We start from the raw sequence: 27,327 nt of genomic DNA, 5'->3' as shown, positions 1-27,327 counted from the left end.
AGACCCTGCTGGAATGGCCGAAGCTGGCAGGAAAAGACCCAGAGCCAGGATTTGTCATCCTAGGGTGTCCTCCATAATGGTTCCATGTGATAGCCCATGATTGGGTTCACAAATTTAACAGACACCAGACGCATGTCAACTTTAAGAAGAAAAAGTGTGCTTAGTAACTGCTTTCAAGCAAGCACCTGTGCATCCTCACTCCTGCCTCCTTGCCATAAAAAGCAGAGACAATGCCTTGCTTGCATATTTGAGGTTTTAGATAGCACTCTGTTCATTGCACAGCAATGACCCAGGCCCTCAGCTATAAATGCTGGGCGTGCGTGCTGTTAGATAGTCTATTATCCCCAAAACACGGACCTGGCTGGACTGGTGGTCTGCTTTGTAATGAATATCTAAAGAATTTATCTTGTTCCCCTCTCCCCATGACTCCCCTAAAGGTAAACTAAGCCTTTTTACTCATTGTGGATTCTACAATCTCTGTCTCATCCTGTCTTTCCCCAAGTTCCTGTTTACTATCACACAACTGTTATAAAGACTATTTTCTTTGATTATACACAATAAATATGGGAGCATTTGAGAGGCTCGTGGAGTTGGCTCCCTAATCCCTCTCGCTTTCTTTCCTTTTTCCACAGTCTTGAGTCATTCATTCCATGTCAGTAAGACTTCTGCCAGCCAGAACCCACAGTTCCAGGTGAGAAGGATGCAGACTTTATCTCTCCTACCGGAGGGAGAGAGAGAAGAGAATTGAGATCTGCTCCCCCGTGGTCCCTTCCTGTCCCAGGGCCACTCCAGTTCACCTGCAGCTTTCTGGCCTCTGCTCTCAGGGCCTCTGTCCCAAGACTGACATCAGCCATTTTTTCCCTTGTCAATATTTCCTGTGCCTTTCAGAATTTGGTCTCTTCTCTGCAATTCCACCCTGGCAGATGTGAAGGTGGTCAGCGTGCTGGTGGGCAGTCATTTGGGGACTCCCAGGAGCCATTCTGATTCTCCTGAGTCTCTCATTCGGGGTTACAAAACTGTCGAGAACCGGAGGAAGCCCATTCACGTGAGGTCAACACAGTATTACATCACTTTCATTTTATTTTTGAATTTTCAGTGGAGAAATTATTTGTAACAAACTGTTCCAGATTTTCGGCCGCCTGCTTTCCTCACCACTATTTCCTTGTTGTCTCTGGTGCTTGTTTAAATAACCAGGTTTCTTCTCTGGTCATTTCTAGCAGCTGGGCTTGCCGAATCCTTGATCTGCATTTGAAGCAGAATGCTTCTTCGTGATGTCAAACTGATTTTCCTTGTCATGTCTTAATATTTTGTGTACATTCAGCAACTGTTTCAAGTGAAATGCTCTTGTCCAATTTCGTTTAACTCACATTTGCTGAACTCCTGCTTTCATGCTGAGGGCTGTTTCTTCTTCCTGTAATAAAATTTAGCAATTTGCATTTACTATGGGAAGGTACTGGCCCGAGGTGCTTTCGTTCTTAACAGTTTTAATAACAATTCACCCATTAAGATGTACAGTGGTTTTTACTCTATGCCCAGAATTGTGCATCCCATTCAATCTTAGAACATTTTCATCCCCCCAACAGGAAGCTCCTTACGCATAAGCAGACATCCCCATCTTCCCCATCCTCCCACAGCCCCAGGGAACCACTTTTCTCTCTCTGTGGGTTTGCCTCTGCTGGAAATTTCATGTAAATCGAGTTACTTCATGTAAGTGGAAGCATCTATTGTGACTGACTTCTTTCACACTGAGTAACGTTTTCAATATTTGTCCACGTTGTGGCCTGGGTCAGTACTCTATGCTTTCCTATTGCTGAATAATATTCCTCTGTATGGCTGGGCCCCTCTGTTTACCCATTCATCACGTGATAGACATTTGTGTTGTTTCTGCTTTTTGGCTGTGATGAGTAATGGCACCGTGAATATTCCTGTAGGAGTTTTTATGTGAACAATTGTTTTCAGTTCTCTTACGTGTGTGCCCAGGAAGCAAAATTGCCTGGTTATTCAGAAACCAAATGTTCAACTCTCTAAGGACCTGCCAGGCGTTTTTCCAAAGTAGCCAATCTGTGTTACATCCTCACCAGCAACGGCTGCGACCTCTGCATCTTCTGTGTCCTCATTAGTGCTTGTTACCCTTTTTTTTATTATAACCTATTGTAGTGAGTGTGAAGCAGTTTCTCCTAGTGGTTTTGACTTGATTTCCCTTACAGCTAATGATATTGAACATCGTTTCGTTGTGCTTATTGGTCATTTGTATATTTTCCTTGAAAAATGTTTTTCAGATCCTCTATTCATTTTTTAATTGAGTTGCCTTTTTATTGTTGAGTTGTAGGAGGTTCTTTTTGTTTTTGCTTTTTGGTTTTTTTTTTTTTTTTGGTAGATACAAATTCCTTATCAGATAAATGATTTGAAAAAATTTTCTGCTGTGTGTTGTTTTTTCTCTTTCTGGATGGTGTCCTTTGAAGCAAAGTTTTAAAATTTGATGAACTACAATTTATCTCTGTTTTCTTTTTCCTTGTGCTTTTGGGGTAATATTTAATAGCTGAGGTATTTTATTTAAACATTTATATATAAAATAACTTAATTATTAGGACCGGTCTAGGAGACTGGAGCTGTTGTTGTCCCCAGTCTATGGAAAGGAGACTGGGATGCAGAAAATTTCACTGACTTATCAGTGTCAAAGCTACCCAGTGCTGTGGGAGTTCAGACCCTCATGTTTGTCCCCAGCATCTGTACTCTTCACCACCATGCTCCACTCCTTCCTGGAATCGTTAATGAAAAAGTCTTTATTTTTTGATTTCTTGTTAGTTTTTGTTTTTCTCATTGGGGCCTCATCTCCTCATTTTCCTTAAAGAGATCAGTGTAGGTTTATTTTAGGTCTCATGTAGGCAGAAGCATTGCTATCAGTTAACTTCTTTTTTACTCACACCCCAGTGATGGCTGTTGCTAATTGACCTAATGAAGTCTTGCTTTAGTCTTTCCTTCTCATGACACTAACAACAGAGTCATGACTTACAGAATGCTTAAAGAAGAAAGTACTTGATTGATTTTATTTTGCTACCCAATCAAACCAATCAAATCAAAACCCCAGAGTTGACACAGACGGTAAGCCCTCCAGAATAGGGTCACTGTCTTCCTTGTGTTTCATTTGTTTGGTCACAGTGTCTGGATAGTGCCTTGCTGTCCAGCAGTTTTCTTAGGATACAGTGCTCGTGAATCATTGTAAGGACAGAATTTTGACAACAGACTGTGCTGTTCATTTCACGAGGGAAAAGTTAATATAGAAATACTGCTCAGATCTATTTTAAAATTAAGCTTGGAATTTTGAGAAGAGTTCAAGAAACCATACGAAGATCTTTTTCACTTATTTTAGATCTATCTTAGACACATTATGGTTACATAGCAGAGTACCTTATCAAGTAGATTTGACAAGAGGTGTGTATTATTGATTATTTGTTTTAGTTGAAATATTCTACCTGGGATAAAATATTCAGTGCCCATAAATGAACAAATATGTTTGTATTTCTATGCAACATGGGAGCAGACTTCATATGTTTCTATATAATATATATGACTGTGTGTTTTAATCTGTCTTTCAGTGTTTTTATAGTTTTTCAGCAATGTTGTAACTTTAGAATTCTTCTAAGAAAATCACCCCAGATTCTAGTGCAGTTTGTACTGTGTATCCTGTCTTATGCATGGGATTCCACTGTCCCCACAGGGAGGAATTTCCTCTTCTATTGAGTTAGTATCAGAGTTAAAGGAACTGTGATTTCTAAGCCTTTGCTCTCCATGTGTTTGCAGTTGGCTGTCAATCGCGATTTCCCTTTCTTGAGTTTTCATTTTTCAATTAGAATTTTTGAAAATAACTATTAATATGTTGCATCGGTCTTCCTAGAAACTTGATGTGTTTGTGCTTTTCAGTTTTCAATTTATGAAAAATGTAAATACACACTTGATTTTAAGTAGTCCTTTTTCACTAGATATTTGGTTACCTCTTTATAGTTAAAATATTTTTTTCCCAATGAATGAATCGGTGTGCATGTTTTAAAAGATACCTTAGTTTTTATTTTTCTTATTGTAACAGTCATATTCATTGTAGAGAATTTAGAAAATACGGATAAACACAGTAATAACTTCACAATGGCCTCTAATCTCACCTAGGCATACAGTTGTAAGGTTTGAAATTGAGAATTACAAGTCCTCTCACATTGTTCTTCTTTTTCAAGTACATTTTGGTTACTGAGACCCTCGAATTCCCATATGAATTGTAGCAGCAGCTAGTCATTTTCTGCAGAGGAGCCCGCAGGGATTGTGATCGAGACCACGTTGAATATACGGATCGTTCTGAGGAGCACTGCCATTCCAAGAGCGCTGTCTTCTCATCCAGCAATGTGCGTGGTTTGTCTGTCTAGGTATTTAGGTTTTGTTTAATTTTTTTTTTTAACAATGCTTTGAGTTTACAGAGTTATTTTACTTTTTTTTTTTTCCCCTTTATACTGAGGACAAGTGTGCCAGGTACCGGGATCAGAAGTGTATTTGAGCCCCGCCACTTGCTGCCACCATGGTCGCTGCGCTCTTGCTTCACCTGCTCTACAATCTTGCACAGAATAGGACCTCAGTAACTCTCTCTCTCGAATGATTATATGCTTGTTGGATGATGCTTGAGAGTCCGTGTGATGATTTTTTTTCCCCAGCCTTTCCCCACTTCTTTACTATGCCCTTTCTCTTCCTTTCCTCCAGCCTGGGTTTCAGTTTACCTGTGGCATTGATTTTTCTTGTCTGTAGACACTTCCTTTCGCTGGTTCACGACAATTTTAGATGTGGGCTGTGGAAACTTGCTAGATGTCAAGAAAGAGCCAATCCATTGCATGCTAGTATTTTTAGAGTGCATTATTGTTTTATCGATTGAAATTAAATCAGGGTGACCCCCTGAGCCCTCCCGTGAACTGTTTTTGCCTTCCTACAGTTGATAATGCTCTGGTTGCTGAATGTGCCCTTTCCCCAGACTTGGATTTGGAGTTAAGTCACCATCAGTGGAGCCCTCTCTTTAAAAGATGAAGAAAACATTTGCTCCTTCTCCCTGGTTGGGGACTTGGATGAGATGAGGTAACCGATAAAAATGGAGCCCCACCTCATTCTAACACCCGCTCGTTCCGTTCTTTCTCCACAGAAAAAGAGTACAATTCAACACTATAAAGATTTATTGTGAGCAAATGAGATAGACAGGACAACCGATCATTTATTAAATATACTTTCATGCCAGAAACAAATGTATTATACACACAAAAAGCACACAAAGCACGGTCGGTAGTACCGTGATTACAAACGTGGGTCCGAGTTCGAGTCCTGCTCTGGAGTGACCAGTCCTGTGAGATGGAGAACTGGTAGGTCGGCTTAGCCTCTCCCGAGCTTGTTTTCTGTCCTGCAGAGATGGGGCTCGCTAGGCGTCCCTCCCCCGTAGAGGTGCTGTAGGGTGCAAATGATGCGCGTGGGCAGCCCGAGCACAGCTGCTCCTTCCTCGTAAGTGCAGGATAGCATAGCTTTTGTGGTGAAGGCTTTATGAGAGCCCCGTGTAGACTCTCAGTGCTCCAAAGGGATGCCTTGTGGTTTGGAGATGGGATTCTCATTTCTGTAAATACCCAAGGATTGTGTAATTGGGCCCTGCTGATTTGAATCTATTCTTTAGAAAGTACATATTGTAGATATATTTTTCAAGCATGCATGGTTTTTTCTTTTATTATTTATAGTTCTACCCTCTCTCTTGGTGGGACTTTTCATGGAATCCAGGAAACAGCCCTCAGCCACCTAGGTCTTCACACGTCTCTGTGGCGGTTTTCTTCCCTGACTAGAAGAGGGTTCTGCATAGGAAATTTTCTTTGTTCCCCTTTTCTTGAAGTCTCTCTGTCTGTCTGCCCACCTCTCACCTGTCCAACTGTCCATTTCTCTACCCACTCATTCTTCTGACTTGTTCCAAAAAGCATTTCAGGCAGCTTACAGAAGAACAGATACCAAATAAACAGGTTAGAAAATGGGGCCAAGTTCAGACAGTGAGGCTAGGAGGCGAGCCTGTGTGAGGGTGGCAGGCATGAGAGACACGCGTCTGCCCTGTGACTTATAAGATCGACAACAAGAGTGTGCGTGAGGGTCCCAGCAGACACAGGGAAACAGGGCTTGTGGGAGATGCTCACTGGCTGTGAAATAAATAAGTGGCTGAGGAGAAGCCCAGCCTTTCCAGCTACTAAGGCTTAGGAGAATACTTTGAGTGTCTTCAACATCAGAGTATTTCATCTTTTCTTTTATCAGAGTTCTACATATAGTTGGTTACATTCTGTACCTGGAAATTTCTACAAAATTTCTTCCCACGTGAGTCCCATGACTCGGGAATGGGGTGGTTCTGCTCATTGACTGGGGTTGGCCAGAAACCGAAAATGACAGCTTCAAAGGAGCCTGGGATTTGTCAGTTATGTTTTGTCAGTACTGTAGAGTTCAAAAAGTGCTTTCACAGTATCTCTCCATCTGAGGCGGCAGCGTGCTCTCTTACCAGCATCAGGAGCTCAGGGGCTCGGGATGGTGGGGGCTGATTGCATTGCCGTCAAGACAGCTGAGCTAGTCACTGCAGGTGTGGTTCTATTACGTAAGGCCTTTCATGTTCTTTACTTGAATGTTTCAACAGGGAGTTAATTAACTGAGTCAATTAACATTTAATAAATATGATGCTTTGTTGAAAAGACAGTTATAGACAGAATATAAGCTCTGAAGCCTTTAAAAACGGTTTCATTACTGAAATTTCAGTAGGGGAGATACACAGTTTATCTTATTTATGCCTCTCTTTTAAAGTAACAAAGAAACAAGACAGAAAAGGCAGAGGATGGTTTCTGTTCTTCCTTTCTGCTTGCAGGTGCCCTCACCTCCAGTAGCATCCATCCAGACACCGGAACTGACACTGGCCGTGCTCAGAACTGCCTCAGCCCTGAAGACACAACTGACAAATAGAAGGGGGCCACGCCCTGTTACAGCAGGTGCTCTCACTTTGTGGATCCTTATGTAACTGAGCGGTGTTAATCAGGATTGCCCGTTCTACATTGTGTGGCGCTGCTGCGGTGTCTCCTAGTTACTTGTTTCTGTAAGTATTCATGTATTATTCCCCACTGCGTGGTACTACACGTCTAAAAATGCTTTTTTCAGATGAAAAATAATGTGCATTTACTATAATATGTCTGAAAAAAGGGGCAAAAGAGTCTATCTTGGTCCCGCTACTCAGAGATAATAATTAACAATTTAACATTTATTTTCTGTTCTTTTCGTCAGTGTGTATCATCTCTGTCATAAAAACCAGTGAGCACTCTGTCCCTGTTTACTGTTCGGAGACCTCCATTTTCCATTCGGCTTATTACATGTTTTTCTACAATATTCTATCTCCCCTGGCATGATTTTTAAAGACCAGTGTAGCATTCTGTCTTATGGAGGCATCGTCCATTTTACTTCGGACTTAAATAAACTTTTAAATTCCAAGTATACTTAACTGAAATACTGAAAAGAGAACTGTGGTGGTACAGGAAGGCCCCTAACTCCCTTCCCATTATTTCCTGAGAGTAAAAGCTGTTGAAAATTTGGTATATATATTTCATGACCTTTATGCCTATGAGATACATATATATACACATATGAGAAATCAATGTATAGGTGTGTGTATATATGCTTTATTTAAAAATGAGACCATACTATATGTTTTTCTGCAGCTCGCTTTATTCACTCAGGGGTATATCATGGACGTCCTCCCACTCCAGACTCACCCGGCCCTTTCAGATAGATTGGAGGGGTCTCCTGATGTGATGGTGTCGTCTCTTGTCCACGGACACATTTGGTGGGAGAGTGCTGTGGACAAGGCCCTGGACCACGGCGAAACGCCGGCTCCCTCAGTGCCCGCAGCTCGCCTTGATTTACCGCATCATTGTCTTGATGGTGGACAGTTAAGTTTTCTCCATTTTCCACTGTCAGAAAGAATGTTTGAGTTGCATCCTTCTTGGACAGACATTCCTGTGATCTTGTATGTGTATTCCTTATTTAAGGCTTCTGGAAATTTAGTCCCTGGATGTGACATTTACATTCATCACAGACTCCTTTCAAGTGACTAGAAATTCCTTCTCCATTGGGGAATGAAAAAATGCACAATTACTTATGTAACCAATTCTCTATCGCTGGATATGATTTCACTTCAGTTTTTCTTCCCACCTTTGTAAACAGTGCTGTGTAAATGCCCTGATGGGTACATCTTTTTGGACTGATTTTTTTTTCCTAAAGGAAACGATTCCTAGAAGTGGAGTTGAGTCAGTGTGTATGTACGTTTTTCAGAGCTTACAAATCCATTGATATGTCATCCTCTGAAAAAGTCGCTCATGATTTGTTCTCCCACAGATGGACACTAGCTAGAATATCTTAAAAATATTTGCCGATATGATAAGCAAAAGTGCTTTTTCATTGTTTTTGTTTGCATTTGATGACCAGTGAAGTTTTGAGCATTTTTCACTCATTAGCCATTTGACTTTTTTAAAATGAATGATTCCTTTTGTCCTTTGCCCACATTTAAGTGAGGGAGCTTCTTGTTGCTTTGTGACAGCTTTTTGTATGTTATGAAAATTAACTTCGTGAATTCATCAACATGTATCACAGAGCTTTTTCTTGTCATTTCTTTCCTTTCATTTTGTTCAGGAAGTTTTTTGATTCTTGTTGTGGCTCAAACTATTCTTAGGATAGTAAATGTCTTCCTTATGGGTTTTATCTTTGACATTATTCTTAGAAATAGTCTCATATAATGGAATAAATCTCTTCTGTAGGTTTTTTTAATCTCTAAGATGGAGATTATAATAGTACATGTTATAGTGAGGAGAAGTTGAGTTAATAAGAGCAAAGAGTTGTATTTGCTGTTACTAGTACTTTTTAATATTTACATCACTATCTGCAATTTATCTTGTGGTCATTATGACAGGAATGGAATATATTCTTTCCAGGTGATTCTCTGTCCCAGGACAATTACCGAATTCATAATTTTCTCTTTGATTTGAAATCCCACCTGTACAAAATACTTACATACACTAGAGTCTCTTTTTGAGCTCATGGTTCCCTTCTGTCAATCTCCTTTCCTTACTCCAGCACCATATCTTACATATTGTAAAAATTTATTTAATCACTGGCAGTCTGATTTTTTTTGATTCTTTTCTTCCATCCCAAATTTTCTTGTCAAGTATTATGACTTTATTATTCCTGAAGAATTCCAAAATATTTTGTTCAAGTTAAAAAAAATCAGATTGGAATTTTCATGGGATATTTTAGTAAGTTTTGAATTATTCTTAGGAGAACTTACATCTTTACAAAACTGCTTTCCTCCATGCAATATGTTTATGTCTCTACATTCATACCTCTTACTTTAACCCTCAGTACAGTCCTGAAGTTTGTCCATTTAGAATATGGGCATTATTTTTGAATTTATTCCAGATTATTGTTTATGTTTTTGTTAATTTTGTAAGTGAGAATTTTTTGCTATTATATTTTTTAACTGTTCAAACTGACACCTAGGAAGGCAGATTCGGTTTGTCAATACTCACTTTGTAACTTGTCATTTAAAATTGTAAGTATTAAGTACTTGTTCCAGAATCCTTTCTTTTCTGTTTTTAAAAATTTGTTTCCAAGATTCTCAAAATGTTCATAGCTAAGTAGTATAGGTGGGGACACAGATGGAGAGAGGTAGTGTGGCTCACGTACAAACTGTGAGCACTTTCATGGCTGCCTTTAGGCTGGAGAAGCTGCAGAAGAGCCCAGGTTAGACCAAGGGTGGCTTTGTATGCACTTGAAAGCCAGCTTTCCTGCCTGTATGGTGAAGCCTGGTGGGCGTGGCAGGTAGATGATCAAGGTCTGATCAAGGTCATTGGCTACACAGAGCGCTGTGTCTGTGAGAACTGGAGACCATTACCATGGGAAATGCTTGGCGCCAGGAACACTGCAGGGGAGCTGGGGAGCCTGTGTGTTAAGGAATTTCCAGCCCTGGGAGTGGGAAGATGAGACTCTGCATTCAGATCTGAGTTTGAATTCATCCTCTCTTGTTTACTGGTCCTCTGAATTTTGTCAAGTTATCTACCCGCTTTGAACTCCTGTTTTCTTGTCTCTCAAAACAGGAGAATTACAGCCTGCTGCTAGAGTGTTTGATCAGGGTAAATGATTTGTGTCTATAAGATGCCACGTACAGTCACAATCTCAGTGAGAAATGGGCTGTCGCCTCCTCTTCTGCAACTCAGTGCTCCATAAGGCATCGGGGGAAAGCCAGTCCCTAATTTGTATGTGATGCAATGAGGAACAAAATTAACGTCTTGCCTTTCCCTAGCAGTATTCTTACTTCTTTGCTTCATTTACTTTTTTCCTCCTTTACTCTCCCCTTTCACCTCCTCCACCAAAAGAGACTGAGTCTGTCTCAGAACACTACATTCAAATTACTTTAAATGTTGACTCATCCCCATGAAATTACAGTGAAATTAGAAATAATCTGTACACGTCCCAGACATGATTATATTTGATTTACACACACACACACACACACACACAATCAGGCTACCTCCCATTTGCTGAGGGAGAAGGACCACTTTTTCTGAGTTTTCATTCACTGAGCGTGAGAGCAAAGTCTCTTAAGCAGAAATTCGCCTGGCTTCTTGCATGGTTTTTTAAATTGGATTTCTGCTTTGTGTCCACAGAAATAGTCTCCTATTAGAAGAGGGGAAGTGGAGACATAGATATTCTGCTGAGATATTGGTGTCATCATATTTGAGTTGGAAAGGACTTAGGACAGCATAGAGTCGTACCTTTTTATGGGTGAGAATCCATGATAGTGTAACTTGGACAAGAACCCGGGTCTTCTGTCTTCATGTCCACGCGGATGAAGAGGCAACTGGGTGGGGGATGGCAGGGATCCTTGCTTTAGTTCCGGGGTCTTGCTAGTTTCCATTGTTCAGCTGCCTTTAGTTTATGTCCATGTGGCCTCTCATGGGAAGGTCACTCTATCCTGATAGATTGAGTTTCTAATCAGCAAAAAGGTCTGGACCCACTCATGGTTCCCAGAGATTTTCTGCTGACCTGCTGACACTTTATATACATGAGACCTAAGAAACTGCTGGATATAAAATCCTTATTGTTATCGTTTGCCCTTGAGTTCCACAGGAATGGGGTGCTGTCTCAGGCTGTCTAAGGCCAGCTCTGAACAAAGATAGGGTGATAGGCTGTGCAGCTGGACACTCCACAGTCGAATGGGATTTCCACCTTAGTTTTTAGAATCAGGCAGATAAGTTCAAATCTTGCCTTTACCAGTTATTAGCTTTATGACCTTGAGGAAGAAACTTTACTTTTTTGGGGACAAAGTTTCTTTATCTTTAAATAAGTTCAGTATTCATTTTAGGATTTTGTTTTAGAATTGAATGAACTAATTCCCTCATTTATTCCTAAAATACTGATCACATGGTTCTATGCTGGTGACTTAGTGGTTGATTACTAAGGGACTCAGTAGTGAGAATGTGGGTGAGGCTCCCTGGATAATAGAGCTTATATTCCAGGATATGCTTGTAAAAGACTGGATTGCAGTGGATTTTTAGTAAATGTCCATTCCTTTCCTAATCCCCTTTGATTGTGTATATATCTTTATACTAATATATGAACAATTTTTTATTGCAATTTAAGTCTTTTTGTAGTATTTAAAGTGTGTAGCTATAACAAAAATACGTGAAATAAAATGATTTGACTTTTATTTTCTTTTCAATAAGCAAAACAAAATAAAATAGAAAAGAAAAGAAAAAGTTTTGAAGGAGTAGAAATAATTATATTTCCGTGGAATCGACTCCCTCTGTTAGGTTTTTCGGTTGTGTTCTTAAACAGCATATAAAATTGACAGGTTTTGACTTCAGTGTTGATAGCTGGGTGAGTATAGTTTCTTTTTGTGGTTGTCTTTGATGAATTATTTGCACTAGATCATAAATAATGTGCATGTTACATATTGGAAGCGAGGAAACAGTGGAGACATACTGCCTCCAATGCAGTCATTTTGTTACCGAGTCCAAACTCATTCTGCTCACCAAATGACAGGCCAATAAACTGGGAGATGAGGTGTTGGAGCAAGGAATAGTGACTTTATTTGCAAAGCTGGCAGACCCAGAAGATGGCAGACTGATGTCCTGGAGAACCATCTTCCCCAAGTCAGAATTGAGTCTCCTTTTATACTAAAAAGGGGCCGGGCTGCAGTTGGTTGTTGGAAACTTCTTGTTGTATGAATTGCTTGTCCTTTGAATCCGCTGTTCTTGCAGCTGTCCATGTGGATCAAATCATGTTGCCCCTGTAAAACCTCCAAAAATAAAACAAAGTTATTCTCTATTTTGCAACTTGCCATCTCTACATAAGTGCAGATTAGTTAGCATCCTTCAAGATCACGGCCAGGAGTAGAGGCTGTCCTGGATATTTCAGTCTAAAGGCAACTTTCTTTTACAAATGGTGCAGAGATAGCAAGTCTGAGCCTAGAAAACAGGGCACAGGGTTAAAGCCAAAGGAACAGACCTAACATGGGGTCAAAATTGTTCTTTTCTATTACAATTCCCTTTTCCGCTTCATAGATAATTTTAGTAAGAAACATGAGCAATTTTGTATTTTTGCTTCTTAATAACCGATAAGTGGGCCAACTATCTTTTTGTGAGCAGGGATGCTGTGCGGGCATAGGGGTCACAGCAAATTCTTGTTGGGGGTGGCCGACCCTGGAACATGTCTGATGCCCCGTGAGTGTTGGTGAGGGTCCCCTTAGCCAGCGGCTCTCTTCAGGAGCCAGCATATGGGCATTGATATCTGGAGAGCTCATTTTCGGCTGCAGGAAATTTTTTAGATACTGCGATTGAAAAATCACTCCAGCTGGGGATAATTAGGGAAAAAAGGAAAAGGAAAGGGGTTTGGAGTAGAGTAGAAGAGAAGGACATCAGATCACGGAGCCTGAGTTCTTGGCAGCGGGGCTTCGGGGGAGAGGGGTGCAGACGTGGGGAGGGGCCTGGCCCCGGAACCAGCTCCTGCACCTGTCCCCGTGCCCAAGCCACATAGCTTTTAATTGGGCCACCTCTCTGGGCTGGATGTCACCCTGGGCAGAACCCTGAGAATCGAAGGTAAGGGGTGGGCAGCACTCACCTAGGGGGTCACTGTGGATTTCGGTCAAGTCCACAGTGCCTATTCTGGTCATGTGTCTTCACTTGACCTTTATCTCAGGATCTGTGGAGGAGGAGAATGGAACTCAGGTAGAGATCCAGGAAGATATCCGACTGTGTTAAGAGAGGACAGACACAGTGACACGGGGAGCGAGGACACTTGCAGCAAAGTAAAATTACTTCACAACTATTACTTCAGAGTTGCAGGTGTGAGAGAGCCTAAGCCTGTCTCAGAGTGCAGGGGACAAGTGGAAAGGAATGGCAAAATTTCCACTGAAGGTTGAAATTTTGTTAAATAGCCTGCTACTGTTGCTTGTATCACTTGAATGAATGCAGGCATATTTCTGCGGGCATTTATAGGTTCACTCAACCCCACCAGCCCCTCTTGCCCCCATCGGGGATGGGATTTCTCAAGCACAGTGCCCCTCCTGCTAGGGTGGGCCACGCTGCGTGTCGTCGCCTGGGGCCGGGATGCTGCAGGGCACTGAGTCCCCGAGGCGCGGCCTGGGAGACACGACAGGAATATCTCTGCTCTCGACTGAGGGCCTCCTTTTCCCCCTGCAGTGTAAGAATGCCGGTGACTGAGTTAGAAGCATGCTCCCAAGCTGTCCGTGTCCTTGCCATTCAGAAGCGGACCCTGGAAGCTTCCAAATTTCTCCAGAATGCGTTCTACATTCACCTTCGGCAGGTGAGTGTATGTCTTTACACAAGTGGAGGAATTACTGCCGTTTTCCTGGAACTTACTCACCACTAGTCCATTTGATTTTTCTGTGCTAGGATTCAGTATGGCCTGCTAAAATATCTGGAGTCAGATCTTGAAACACTGATGAAGAGGATCATTTATTTTATTTCTATATATGATAGCCTTTTACTTTCAAAATTCAGAATTTTTGGTTCAGGAATTTTGGGGGGGTTGGTGAAACAACTTTGCTCTTACCATCTTTGAGACCTGTTGCTTTGTGCCTCTCACCTGTCTTCTGTCACTTGTGAGGAGATTCCATTTGTGACCCTATCCGGGTTGTTCATGTTATAAAACATATAGTCTGTTAAAGTACAGTCCCTTTTACTCCGAAGACATTCCACAAATACTACTACAACCTGGGTGTGGTTTTAAGAAGACAGAGTCATTAGAACATGTACTTGCAGTTTGCTAGTGCAAAATCCCCAAATCAATAGTCTAGCTCAACATCTAAAATCTTTCTAATCTACCTTGGATTTGTATGGATAAGTGAAGCAGTTTGCTAAGAACTCAAGACCAGGGTTAGAATACAGGCTGGTGTAGCTCAGCAGGTTCTCCTGAGCCAGCGCAGTGCCAGAGGGCTGGGCTGAGGGGGAGAGGGCTGGGCCTTGGGGAAAGGGGAGGGCCAAGAAGGAGGGGGGTCCTGCCTTTCCTGAGCTCAAAGTTTCATGGCAAACACCTTCACCAGGTGAAAAACTTGGAGTTTCTTCTAAGAACAGTAGGTTTGAAAAGAGTCATAAAAACACGGGAGTGACAATATCCCTTTTGTGTCTAGTATGGGAGAGCGGCTGTGGAGCCACTTAGGAGACTCGTGAGTCCAGGTGTGCAGTGTTGGTGGCTTCCACCTGAGCGGTGGGACGGTCAGTGGGACAGGCACTGGGAAAAAACGAACAGACTTTAGGCATGTTTAGATGGTAAAAAAGAAAGGATGAATGATGTCTGTGAAGGTAGGATGGAGTTAGGCCCAGGTTTCTGGGTGGATTAATGAGGTAAGTGACGGTCCTGCTGTGCTCTGAGGAGGGAAAGCTGCAGAGGGAGCTCTGGGGGAAAACTGATGAGTTCAACTGTGGGTAAAGTGAAAGGCTGTTCGATGTGTGGTCTGGGAGTTCAGGTGAGAGCCAGTAGCGAGTAGCAGGAGGGGAGAGAGACTGTCAAATCATTTTGTGAGCATACAAATAATTATGATTAATGATACACTTACGCCTCTACATTCTGGATTTAAAACCCATTAACATTTTGCTATATTGACTGCAGAGGTTCCTAATATTTTTAACAAAAATAAAATAATTAGAAACGAAATAGTGGAGTTAATGAACATCATAGAGCTGATGTGTGTCCTTGTATGTATTTTGATACCTCATCTGTTTATAACCATAATCTATAAAAAGTTAACTAGTTTAGCATAAGAGTTAAACAGAGGGACGTGACACACAGTGTTGGGGCTTGAAGCAGATCTTCTCAGGCAAATTATGTCGCCTCTCTGTGCCTTAGTTCCATCTCCTGTGACTGCCCCCGGGCCTCTCATCACAGCTGATTTCCTAGACTAGATGTTGGGAGGGAGGCTGCTGAAGGGAGTAAGAAGTGGCAACTGCGAGGGACACTGAAGAGAGACACAAAAAGTGATTAAAGCCGATAAACTCAGTACAAACAAATACTCTCAAAAGAGAAAGAATCCCGCAGTGTTTTGAGCCACTTAGCGTATGGGAAACAAAACCACGTGGACCCAAAGCTCTTGAGCATGTGAATATTGTGGGTGGGAGGGTGTCATCAGAAAAGGGTTGAGAAAAGGCCTTTTGGTTTCCCTTGACGTGTCCAGTAAGGATGGGTAGCAGAAGAGAAAACCCCCTGCTTCACAGTGAAAGCTGCTGTTTTGTGCAAAACTGACCAAAGGTTGGAGACCAGTCATCAGCGGTGCTGGCAAATGAAGAGACTTCGGGATTGGGTGGGGCACTTGCTGCGACTTCCAGGTGAACTGCTGGCTGGGGGCTGTATGGCGGGCAGTAGGTTTGCAGGGTGACCCGGGCATAAACCCTGGCTCTGAGGCTGCTGGTCTGACTAGCAAACCTGGGCACCCGCAGTCCTAATGGGGCAGCTCGGGATGTGGCCTGGGACACCTGCCATGCTGAGTGCGAAAAGAGAGCTTCCCTGTGGGGGTGTCCCTGCCGAGAGTGGGAACGTGTTCCTGCAGGGGAGGAAGAGCCTCTGAGCAGGGTGCTGGATGCACAGGCAAGAGCACCCTGAGCACGGAGGGTTTGGGGAGCCGGAAGTCACACAGTGTCCCGAGCAGCCTTGTTCCTGAGAAACTAGAGGGAGAAGAGGCTGAAAAGGCAGGCTAGTGTCAGACCCTGTGGTGGGTTATGAGTGACAGTAAATGACTGGTCCGGCAGGCACGAGAGAACCCTGTGGGCGTCCCAGCGGGGGCGTCACAACGGAGGGTGTAGCTGGGTTACAGACTTCGCCACTTATTAGCTGTGTGACTTTGAGCAAGATCACCCCACCTCTCTCTATATATCTTCATCTGTAAAATGACCCAGTGACAAGCTCGTGTCATCAGAAGGCTTAGTTTAGCTCTGATCCTCTGTGTCCAGTCTTGTCAGTGCTTCCCTGCAAGGTTCTGCATTGGCTGCTCTTACCCTCAGATGGGAGGGCGTAGAGGGACATTGTAGCACCTGACGGCAGGAAGGGGTTGCTTTAAAAACAGACATGTAGCCGCCTGCAGTTGCAGGCCTGCAGGCAGTTTGATTGATGGTCCTGGAGAGGACTTTGGAGGCCTTAGCATCGTTTTAAGACTTGTTTTCCCTTGGGGGCAGCATTTGCCTTTGCAGATTAATGTTGAAGGTTTGGGCTTCTTGCAAAGCTGTCTTCAGAGATGGTTATATACGTAACATATCGTATAAAATAAAACGCTTTTATTTAATGTGTGGGACTTTGCAGCTGTTGGGAACAGCTCTGTTGGCCTGGTCTCCACGGAGGACACTAGGGGTCAGCAGAGCGTGCGGGAGGGCAGGCAGCCCGCCATGCTGCTGCGGGGTGTTCTCCCCGGCACGGCACTCTGCTGAGTTGACTATTCTCTGAGTTTGGTTGCCAGATGAGCAGACAGCAAATTAATGATTTCTGGTGGGATTGTATAATGACAGGAAGAAAGAGGGTCCCGTAGTTTTTCTAGACTAGAACATGCTTTTGGTTCCTGATCCAGTGTGTTCCATTACAGAATTGATGAGTTGTGTCTATTCTGGGACTTGTCGACTGAAAGAAATGTGTAGCCTGAAAGTTTAGAGTTATGCTTTATTTGGCGGGATGACTCGAGGCAGGATGACAGCCTTCAAATCTGTCTGAGGGACTGCTCCCAAGAAGTAGGGGAGGAGCTAGGATTATATAGGAACTTTACAACAAAGACCAGGGAGTTGGAAGAATAAACGATTGCTTGTTATCTAAAGAAATCCAGGCATCTCAACTTCAAGAATTTAGTGATTTTCTTTGTATGGGAGGAAGTAAACATTTTGGCTCATTGAATTCATTTATTTTGCAAGCACCTAGTTATCTAGGGCCAGTATTCTGTCCTTTCTTATTCTGAGTCCCCTCAGAGGGCACCATTCTGAGTGGCTGCTTAGGCTCAGCTATAGGCCTGTCCTCCCTGGGAGATGGTGGCAGGTGCTGATGACTTGGTTTCAGCATTCTTTGTTTACTGACATGGTTGCCGTATTTTCATTCACATTGTAGTATTTTCATTCACACTGCTCCCCCTTGGTCCTAAATTCGACCAATATTTTGAGAGACATTTCATGACCAATTTTGTCCCAGGGTGCTATGAAGGCTCATTCCTAGTTCAGGTTGAAGAAACTTCTGACCTGCCATTCAAGGTGTTAGGTGTTTTTATCAGGCCCTGTTGTTACTAAAAGTTCTCTGGATGGCCTGTCTTACTAGTCTGTTATGATCCAGGAAATGTTTACCCTTCGTTGCTCATTCCCATACATAGAATCACACTGTTATAATTTTTTTATGCAGGGTTATAAATTTTATGTATTTCTTCAATATGATTTGCCATCATCAATCTTGTTGTAGGCCTAGCTACACTTTGGGAAATGTAAGAGAACACAATCTTATAAAATAGACAGGATATAAGTAATAGAGCTAGTAACGTTAATAAAGTCACAATTAAGAATTTAATAGTCAAGAAGTTATATTTTTGGGTTAAAATTTTTCTTGTGTTTCTGACTGAGTTTGAGTGATCTTACGAGAAAGTTCGTATTTATGGTCAGGCTTCGAGCAGGTATTAATTGGCCAGGGGAAGTCTCCCACCTTGTAAGATCAACAGTGGCCTAAACAGAACTATAATTTCCTTTTTAGAATAACGTTTCTGAGGGCTATCTAGTTAGAGCCTTGGAGTAGGGAAACCCACCAAGGTAACACAGAAGTACTAGACATAGGTAATTTACCATAAACTTAACAATTGGAGTAGTTCATAATCAAAGGTAGGAGAAATTATCAAAGTAATTGGTATACAGGCCTGGTCTGGTGTCTTGGGTCAGCTGTCTACCTCATATGTCGTCGTCTTCTCATCCTGGCCTGGTAGCTTTTTCTCCATTTGGGCATTGTTTGAAGGTGAGCAGTGCTCTATAGGCCAGTGCACTGCAGGGGCTCCTTCTGATTGGAAATGAATCTGAAAGTCAGTTTCCTTCAGCTTTGCTGTGTATGGTCTAGTTAGGAGTACCTGATAGAGTCCTTCCATTCATGTTGGAGACAGTTTTTTAAGTCATGCCTGTTCCAGTATGTATAATCCCGTGGCCGCATGTCATGGGGCATTGGATTTTTACCCAAGGATATATTAATAAGCTTCAGAAAGAAACATACAGTGTCCTTTTAATAATTCAATTAAACTTTGCAGCAATGTAACATGACAGCAAGGAATGATCTGGGAAGTGTCTTACTAAATATAGACCTCAATGAACAAAATGAGAATTTAATATCCACTAAAATATAATCTTTTTCTCTCTAAAGTTCCCTCATTTTTATCAAATATAGTCAAATCAAGGTGAATTTGTTTACAAGTTAAGTCTGATTATTTGATCATATAGGCTCTTTTAAATTGGCTGTGTTGGAACTTTTAATAAGGACTTTTAAGCTAGAATGTTAATAAGGTTTGCTAAGGCCAGGAAGGCCCCGTCAAGGGCTTGTCATAGATTTCTGCCTAACAGATTTAGGTAAATTCTTTTCTTTTTGAAGTCCTTAAAATACCTTGAGGTTCCTATACCTGTTAGGAGACGATCTTCCTAATTTATCTCATAGAGCCACTGGGGACCTTAAAGATTTTAGTCTCTTGAGGGATCAGATAGAGAGAAAAGATAACTGTTCTAAGTCTGCTTACATAGGTATAATTTGTCATATTGACGTGAATCATAACTAGTTTAAGGAGAAGAGTTTCTTTATGTCTGGTAAACAGGTTAAAAGCCAGTAGTATTTCAGACAAAATCAAAAATTGTAACCATATTCATCAGTTTACTCAGTCCCACGTAACTAATTCTTTTAATCAGAGTTTCATTAGACCTTTAAATTTCTTACCCAGTTTATTTCAGTGCTATAGTTTGAAATTTATTAGAAATCAGTAAATCTCCTTGAAGAGAGAGTATTTTGCAAAATCATCAGAAGAAAACAATTACCTGCCTATAAATGACAACAGAATTAACAGCATGGTTAAACAACATTACACTGTAATCTATAAAGAAACCTGGTCACAATAACCAGAATTATGACTGGTAACATTTCAGATATACCAGAATGTTAGGGAGTCCATATAATTTCTAGAATATCTATATTAATAATATTTTCTCATACAATATAACCTAGGAAGATTTATTATTCATTTGACAATACTTCCCATGTTAGTTAACATGCCAAATGAAACTTACTACTTTAAAATCTCTCTTTGAGATGTTTCAGGGACCCTTTGTAGCATCCCATAGTTAACTGGAGACTAAAAGAATTTTAATGAGAAATTGATATTTGGGGAGCTTGTTAAAAGTTTTCAAAACACTTGGTCAGATAAACGTATAGATCACTGTAAAGTAGTACTTACTCATTAAGAAGAAAATATTTCAAAGTTAAAGGCACAACAGATCACTTAAGTCGCATAAGAAGCTTTACAATTTGTTACTGAAGGTGGATTAATATTTTAAGAAAATTTTGTCCCCTTAACAGAGAGAAAACCAAATCTAGTCTTGTACCAGCTTACTTCTAAGATTCATTTACTTTGCCCAAATTGATTCTAAACTTAGCCAATTCTGACCACGTAAAAAACTCTTTCCTTAGGGTTCCTCTTCCACAAGCCTTCCCCAGCTTTCTATACTCGTATTAGTGTGTCCCTTATTTTTTCTTCCATTCAGAAGTAACCAGATTCAGGACAAAGTCACTATTTTTCATTAACAAAATATAATTCCATTCCTTATATCTTCCTTTACACATTTATCTTACCTTCCTAGGATACTGAGACCTTTCCCTTAATAATAGAGACTATTTCAGAGTGGCACCAAGCATTTATTAATATTTCTAAACACCTTTAGTTTCTCTGTAAGAGGAAGTCATATGTTAAGTAATTCATATTTCAATCTTATTTTATCTGAAAATGGTATAGCTATTAAATAAAATCCTATCATTTAACTTAATTTAGCACAACTCTAGAATTTAGATACCAAACTTTTAGAGATTATTTTAAGCATACATTTTAAATATATATTTTTAAATATTTACCCAAAACTCTCTTCTCATTTGCATTTAATTTACTTCAAATTTTATCACACCACATTACTATTATTTTTTTGACAAATCTGTAACAGATATATCAGGATCTTATTTGACTTTCATTAAACCTAGGTACAGTAAAGGTTTTATACTTAATATTGATGACTTTAAAGATGTCTATATTAATTAGAACATACTTAAACTAAACAATACCAAGTGTTATCTTAATATTGAATATTTACCAGTTCACGTGAACCTGAAGGTCAACTTAGTCAGTTTTTATTTTTACAATACTTAATTTGTAAGCTATTACTTTTTACGTCAATTAAGCAGAGCTCTTTGACTTTGTTTTTTTTTTTTTAGCAGTAGAAATATCTCACATCTATAATGTGTACTCAGGCTTATAAACAGACCAAAGCTAGAGATCTCATAGCTTCACTTTAAAACTTACTTATAAGATAGGTATAATAATAGTTGGAGTAAACTTAATTTGCTTGCTCAAATCACTAAGGCTTACTATTTATGAAAAGGACATTTAAGATTTCTTGACAAAGTCTGACGGACCCATCAGAGTTCTGGGTTCTAAAATGCCAAAAATTTCTTTGGCCTTAAGTTTTATCTCATTGAGCTAATTAGGCTCAGTCCTAGGTCACTGTTTGCTGTGTATACATTTCTGATCTGCAAGACAATGACAGACACTTGCAGTTCCCCAGAGAACTGCTCTGTCATGCAGGCCCAATTTTATCTCCTTATTTGGCTTTTTTGTATCAATGAGAAGAGCTGTAAACAAAGAATTCCATGTTTTAAAACTTTAAGGTTCAATTTATCTTGTCTTCCAAAGCTTGCATAAGGCATTTAGTAAGGTCTCTTTTCCTTGAGTTATAAGTTAAACCCAGGGTAAACCTCTTATTATATTTTTCTATTAGCCACTGAATATTAGTTTTTAGTTTTACATTATATTGGACGGCTCATGTAACTCTATTGCTTTCCTTTATTTTGTTCAATTAATATTTTCTGAGGGACAGAAATGTGCCAAGCCTTGTAATACCAAGAACAGGAAGCGTTTTTCCATTGAAAAGTATCTATCCCACAACATAATTAAGCAAAAAGTTTATATAAAGCCCATTTAAACATACCAATTTTACAAACTTTTATCTCAATTTTATTAACTCTAATACCTTTAATTTTAATATTTATTAGGTTTAATCAATAATTTTTATTTCTAGAAGGAATGCCAGAAGCATTTTTCTTCTTTTCTTTTCTTTCTTTTTTTTTTTTTTTCACTGTATCTAATTTTATAGAAAAGTCTCTGGGATACCCAAGTTTTAGCCAAAGAACTTAGGCCCTTCTCAACTTTTAATTTGATTAATTGGTCTGTTGCCCCAGTCATTGATCAAATATCACAGTCTAAATATATTATATGTATCTATCCCTATAAATACATACATTTTAAACTGGGGTAAATAAAACGGAATTGTTTGAACTTTAATTTTGGGGGGCAGGAGGTTATCTGTTTGGCCACTTTTTTTTTTTAACTTTACGTAGTGTAGTATTAAAATCTTGTCTCTAAATCCAACAATGTCCATTTTATTTATCTCATTCAAAATAACCATCAAAAAAATTTACCCATTTTGGATAAGCCCCTTATCTTTTTTTTTTTTTTCCGTTAAGAAAAAAATCTTTCGACATTTTTGCATTCTTTTTTCCAGTTACGCAACCTAATTAACATTAATTATTCTAAGATTTTATTAACATCTCTAAAACCATTAATGGGAAAGGAAAAACATAAATGTAGCTTTTTAAACCAGTTTTTTTAAAATAAGTTCTTAGATTAACCATTAGATACATTTTCTACCTTTAAACTTGATTTTAATAGGTACCAATAAAACGGCTGTTTATAATGAGAGCTCTTTCAACTTTTACCAATTTAAAAGTTTTCTAAATTAAGGGATCCATCATATGGCCATCAATTTATATATATATAGTGATTTTAAACGAATAAGATGAAGAGGCTTTTCCAAATGAGAGTAGGGGTGCTGCCTAAATAAAATTCAAAAGTTTACTCTCCAAAAGGTAAAGCAGTTCATGGTCCAGACTGATGCAACAAAGGTTAAGATGGCAAAATGCCTGAAAATTGGTACAAAAGATTGTTGAGAATCCCAATTTATTTGTGTGGCCACCATATGTACACAATACTTGTACCTTTTGCATGGCAGAGTCCAAATTTTCCATTAAAAACAAAAAGGAAACACATATATACATACATACACACACATAAAACACCCAGCGAAAGATAAAACGTTTATATTTCAAGGACACAGGAAGAGAAATCCAAGTTCCCCCTAAAAGGGTTTTGATTTTTATAAGTCCAGAATTCCAAAAAATGTTTTTATCAGGCCTGGTTAGTTACTTTAAGAGTGAGATTTTTTTTTTAATTCCAAATTAAATTTGTAAGTTTTGTATGTATATAAACCTGGCTGGGGTATTAGTTGGAGTCTGGCAATATGTCATTTCTTTATCTTTTTTTCCTTTTCTTTCTTCCTTTCTTTCTTTCTTTCTTTTTTTTTTTTTTTTTTTTTTTTTTTTGAAAGTTCTATTCCCCATTCTAAGGTAGGGATGTCAGAATAAAATTGCTAGTAGGTTTTCCCGCAGGGACAACTCTATGGCATGAAGTCTTTGCCTATACCACTCCTGCAAGTTTCTCAGTCATCCGAGAAAACTGTTACGAGCCAGGAAGGGGGTCCCATTTTTGGAGTTGAAAGGTTCCTCATAAGAGTTTTACTTTTATTCTGAAAAATTCAATGGAGGTAACCAAATTGAGGAAAACATTAGACCAGCCTCTTACCTAACCACTCAGTCCTGACCCCAGTGTCTTTCAACATGGACCCACTCCGGATGTCTCCACTGGGTATTTTCCTGGTATCTTTCAACCAGCCCCACCTTGGACGTCTCCTAAAGATGGGTGTTTCCCGTTATCTTTCAACCAGGCCCCACCCAGTATGTCTCCACTGGGTGGGTTTTTCCCCCCCAGTATCTTTCAACTGGAGGGCCAGGTACCTGGATACACCGCCAAATAAAACTCAGGATTATCACCCAATATGGGAGATCCGAGAACCAAGATAGACTCACCCAAATTCATCTGGACTTCCCGAGGAGGTGGATGGGCACAAAGGGCCACTGCTGGTACCAAGGCTCCGGATACTCGGAGAGTTCAGGTGGAGAAAGTCTGCTCTGGGTCCCTTCATGGTGTCCAAAACTGTTGACTGAAATACATGTGCAGCCTAAAAGTTAAGAGTTATGTTTTATTTGCCGGGAGGACTCGAGCCGGGATGACAGCCTCTCAGATCGCTCTGAGGGACTGCTCCGAAGAGGTTGGGGAGGAGTTAGGATATATAGGAGCTTTACAACAAAGACCAGGTAGTTGGAACAATAAAACATTGTTTGTTATCTAAAGAAAGTCAGGTATGTCAAGTTAAAGAGTTTAGTGATTTTCTATGTATCACGTGGGCTCACTGCATTCATTCTTTAGACAAGCACCTAGCTATCTAGGGCAAGTATCCTGTCTTTTCTTATTCTCATTCTGTTCAGAGGGCACTGTTGTGAGTGGCCGTAGAGGCTGGCCTTCAGGACTGTCCTCGCTGGGGGATGGCAGCAGCCGCTGATGATTTGGTTTCAGCATTATTTGTTTACTGACATGGTTGCAGTATTTTCATTCACATTGTAGTATTTTCATTCACAGACTGATTGTGGATAATCTGGAAACTTGGAAAGGAACCGAGATAGAATTACTGCAGGTACCTTCTACTTTAATATTCCGTGTGCAAACATAAACACGGATGAAGCATACATTTGAATTTGGTGGTGTAGGGAATGGTTTCTGCACATTACAGAAGGCAAGGCAGAATTCCTCTACTTTGTTGGCAGGGATGTGGGTACACCTGTCTTTTCTGTAGCGGTTTCTGAGAGCAGTTTATGGTAATTAACAAACATTGACAAACGGTGGCACACATTGCATTTAAGAGCTGGCCTGTGCAAACTTGTATATTGGACAGGTGGTTTGGAGAGAGATGTAGCCAAGGCCTGGGCTCAGATACAGGTTTAAATCGCCATTTCCTCACCAAAGGGCCTTGGACTAGAGTGTAACCTCCCTTAATCTGTTGGTGAAACTGTGAAATGTGCATTATAATATTCGTTTCTTCCTGGGTTTGTTGTAAGTTGTGAACAGTATTATAACACTCATGAAACACTTAACAAACAGGCACTTAGCAGTGTTCACTGTGTCTGTCCGCCCCGCTTAGCGTGTGTCACAGCCGTAAAGGTAGCATGTGCCTGTTGAGGATGTACTGGTAGCCCCTTGAATAGGTTGTGAATTTGGTGATTTCCTTTAATGCTTGAAACTCTATACGCCATGGGCAGTTATTTTCATGGACAGATGAGGAATCTCAGGGTAAAGAAGACTGTGTAATTTGCCTAAAGTCAGACCATAATTTTGGGTGCTGGGGCCTCGGTTCAGCATGGGCCCCTGGGCCTTCTGCCCTCTCCGTTCAGCCCCAGAGCCAGACGTGGGGTCACCTGTCTCCCAGCCCAGAATATCCAGTAGGCAGCAACACAAACCTGGACCTGTGCTGCTTAAGCAAAACTCCGGAGGGGAGGCAGGTACTAAGGGGATAAATGTAAAAACAGACGACTGCAAAGTGTGATCAGCTCTGAGAAGGAAAGGAACACGCCTCGCCACGCAGAGCTGGGAGATTTCCCTTCGGAGCTGCTCTGGGGGCGTTCATCTCAGCTAAACAAACTCCGGTCCTGCACCAACGCAGGAAGGCAGGGCGCGTGTGACCAGGTTGACTTGGCCTCGTTGATCATACTCATTCCCCATTCAGCGGCAGCACTTACGGGCACTTACCTAGTAAACAGATGTCGGCCATAATCATCACGCACTTTGCTTGGTAGTTTTATTGGCCTCACATTTGAGATGAGGTAATTGAAGCTGGGGAGTTTGTTGCATGCCCGTGATTACCTTGGAAATACCCCCACTGGTCTTTCAACCTAGATTGGTGTGGCTGTTATATCCCAGCCCTGTAAATGGCATCGTGTAGCTTCTACCAAGTGGCGCAAATGACTGACATTGATTTTTCTTAATTCGTAGGAAATGGTATGTGACAATAAGAGAAAAAGGTAGTCAGAAATTGTTTGGAAAACTAGAACAAAATCCAATTCTTCCCCAGCTGGGGAAGCGTACCCAGTGTCACTCACCCCACTCACTGCCTGGCATCTCCTCCCTGCCAACTCCGTGTTCAGAAGCCACTCTGAGCCTTTGAAGAACATTTTGCCTCATGACACTGTTGACTAGGACCTGCGGCCTCTCTGTCCCTGGTTAATTCTCTCTTCAAAGCCATTTAAATTTTATGCAGGCTCCTCAGCTCAGATGTAAGAATAGCCTCTTTAAACTTCTTGATGCAGCTCCTTAGTGAAGATCTTTCGAAGGAAAACTAGCCAAAACCTGGGAGGTATGCACACAGTGACTGCAACCTCAGCACTTTGTGAAGTTCAGAATCAGAGGGGTGGGAGACTCAGGAAAGGCTTTTTAAGGTAGAAAGGGGAAAGTGAAAGGGCTCAGGCTGTGTGAGACTGAAGCATCTCGGTCCCAGCTAGCAAGGCAGCTGCGTTCAGGATAGTATGTGAGGAGTACAGAGTTCTCACAAAGAAAGAAGTGGTGGGATGGGAGGGAGAACAGATAGATTCTTTACTAGGGAAGGAAAAAGTGCGCTGAAAACTTCCTGGTTGAATAAGAGGACTGTGACATGATGTGCTTGAATTTTGGAGAGAAGGGTTTTGTGGATACAGGCCTAGGAGGACGCTGTCTGGCTAGGGGGTCAGCACAACAGGGAACCACAGAGAACAGGGCCGACCTCAGGGCCCCTGCTGGGGGAGGGGCTGCCCGCCATTTTGAGCCCTGGGGGCTGCTTCTCTCCCTTGGCTGGGGCCTCAGAACTCCCTTCATATCCCAGTCCTGTTGATACAAGAAAACAGATGTGTGGCATGAGAAGGGCTGTGTCCCAGGCTTTGGTTGAGCCCCTGGAATGTGCCCCACCATACGTGGGTCCTTGGCTTCATGCAGGAAAGATTTCAAGAGCAAGCCACTGTTGAGTAATGGTAGATTTATTCACAGAGACACATTGAAAGGCAAGAGAAAGGCCACGAGTTGTGGGGTTCGGGTGCTCAGATTAAAAGTAGGTACACACTCCACAGACAGAGAGTGGGCCTTCTCGGAAGAGGGAGAGAGAGTGGTGACCGCGAGGTGGCGCTGTGTTGCTCATTTTCTTCGGCTTGGTTGTTTCATATGCTAATAAGTAGACTGTGTAGCCTAAGGGCAAGGGGCTGGGATTCCCAGGGAGTTAGCCATTTCCTACCCTGTGACCTTTTGTGGCTAGCCTTGGGATGGCCATGGTGCCTTGGGGCATGTTATTCACCATGTTAGTATTACAATGGGTGTATAATGAAGCTCAAGCTTTGCTAGAAGAAGTTTTATCTCTTCATCTTGAGCCTAAAGGCCTATTGGGGATTGAATCCTTCACCATTTTGATGTTAATTGTTGTGGCCTTCCTTGAATGGGTGTGCTCTGCCCCCTTCCATCCTGTCTCA

The 27,327-nt window shown here is 41.2% G+C and overlaps 1 protein-coding gene across 22 annotated transcripts in view; it reads left to right on the top strand.

Annotated features, from left to right (window-relative positions):
* Positions 1–27,327, top strand: part of LOC141573360 (uncharacterized) — a 149,377-nt gene that overhangs the window by 47,106 nt on the left and 74,944 nt on the right. For 19 of the 22 annotated variants that reach the window (XM_074341466.1, XM_074341444.1, XM_074341443.1 and 16 more), the window contains 4 exons: positions 4,227–4,391; positions 4,967–5,106; positions 6,899–7,123; positions 13,776–13,899. The gene's annotated coding sequence lies outside the window, so the exon portion shown is untranslated. Of the gene's footprint in view, positions 1–4,226; positions 4,392–4,966; positions 5,107–6,898; positions 7,124–7,739; positions 12,759–13,775; positions 13,900–27,327 lie in introns of those variants that run through there. The other 3 variants (XM_074341440.1, XM_074341452.1, XM_074341441.1) reach the window with 3 other exon arrangements.

This window comes from Camelus bactrianus, chromosome 15, assembly GCF_048773025.1.
Source record: "Camelus bactrianus isolate YW-2024 breed Bactrian camel chromosome 15, ASM4877302v1, whole genome shotgun sequence".
NCBI classification, from domain to species: Eukaryota; Metazoa; Chordata; class Mammalia; order Artiodactyla; family Camelidae; genus Camelus; species Camelus bactrianus.
This window is presented reverse-complemented; position numbering and strand designations above follow the sequence as displayed.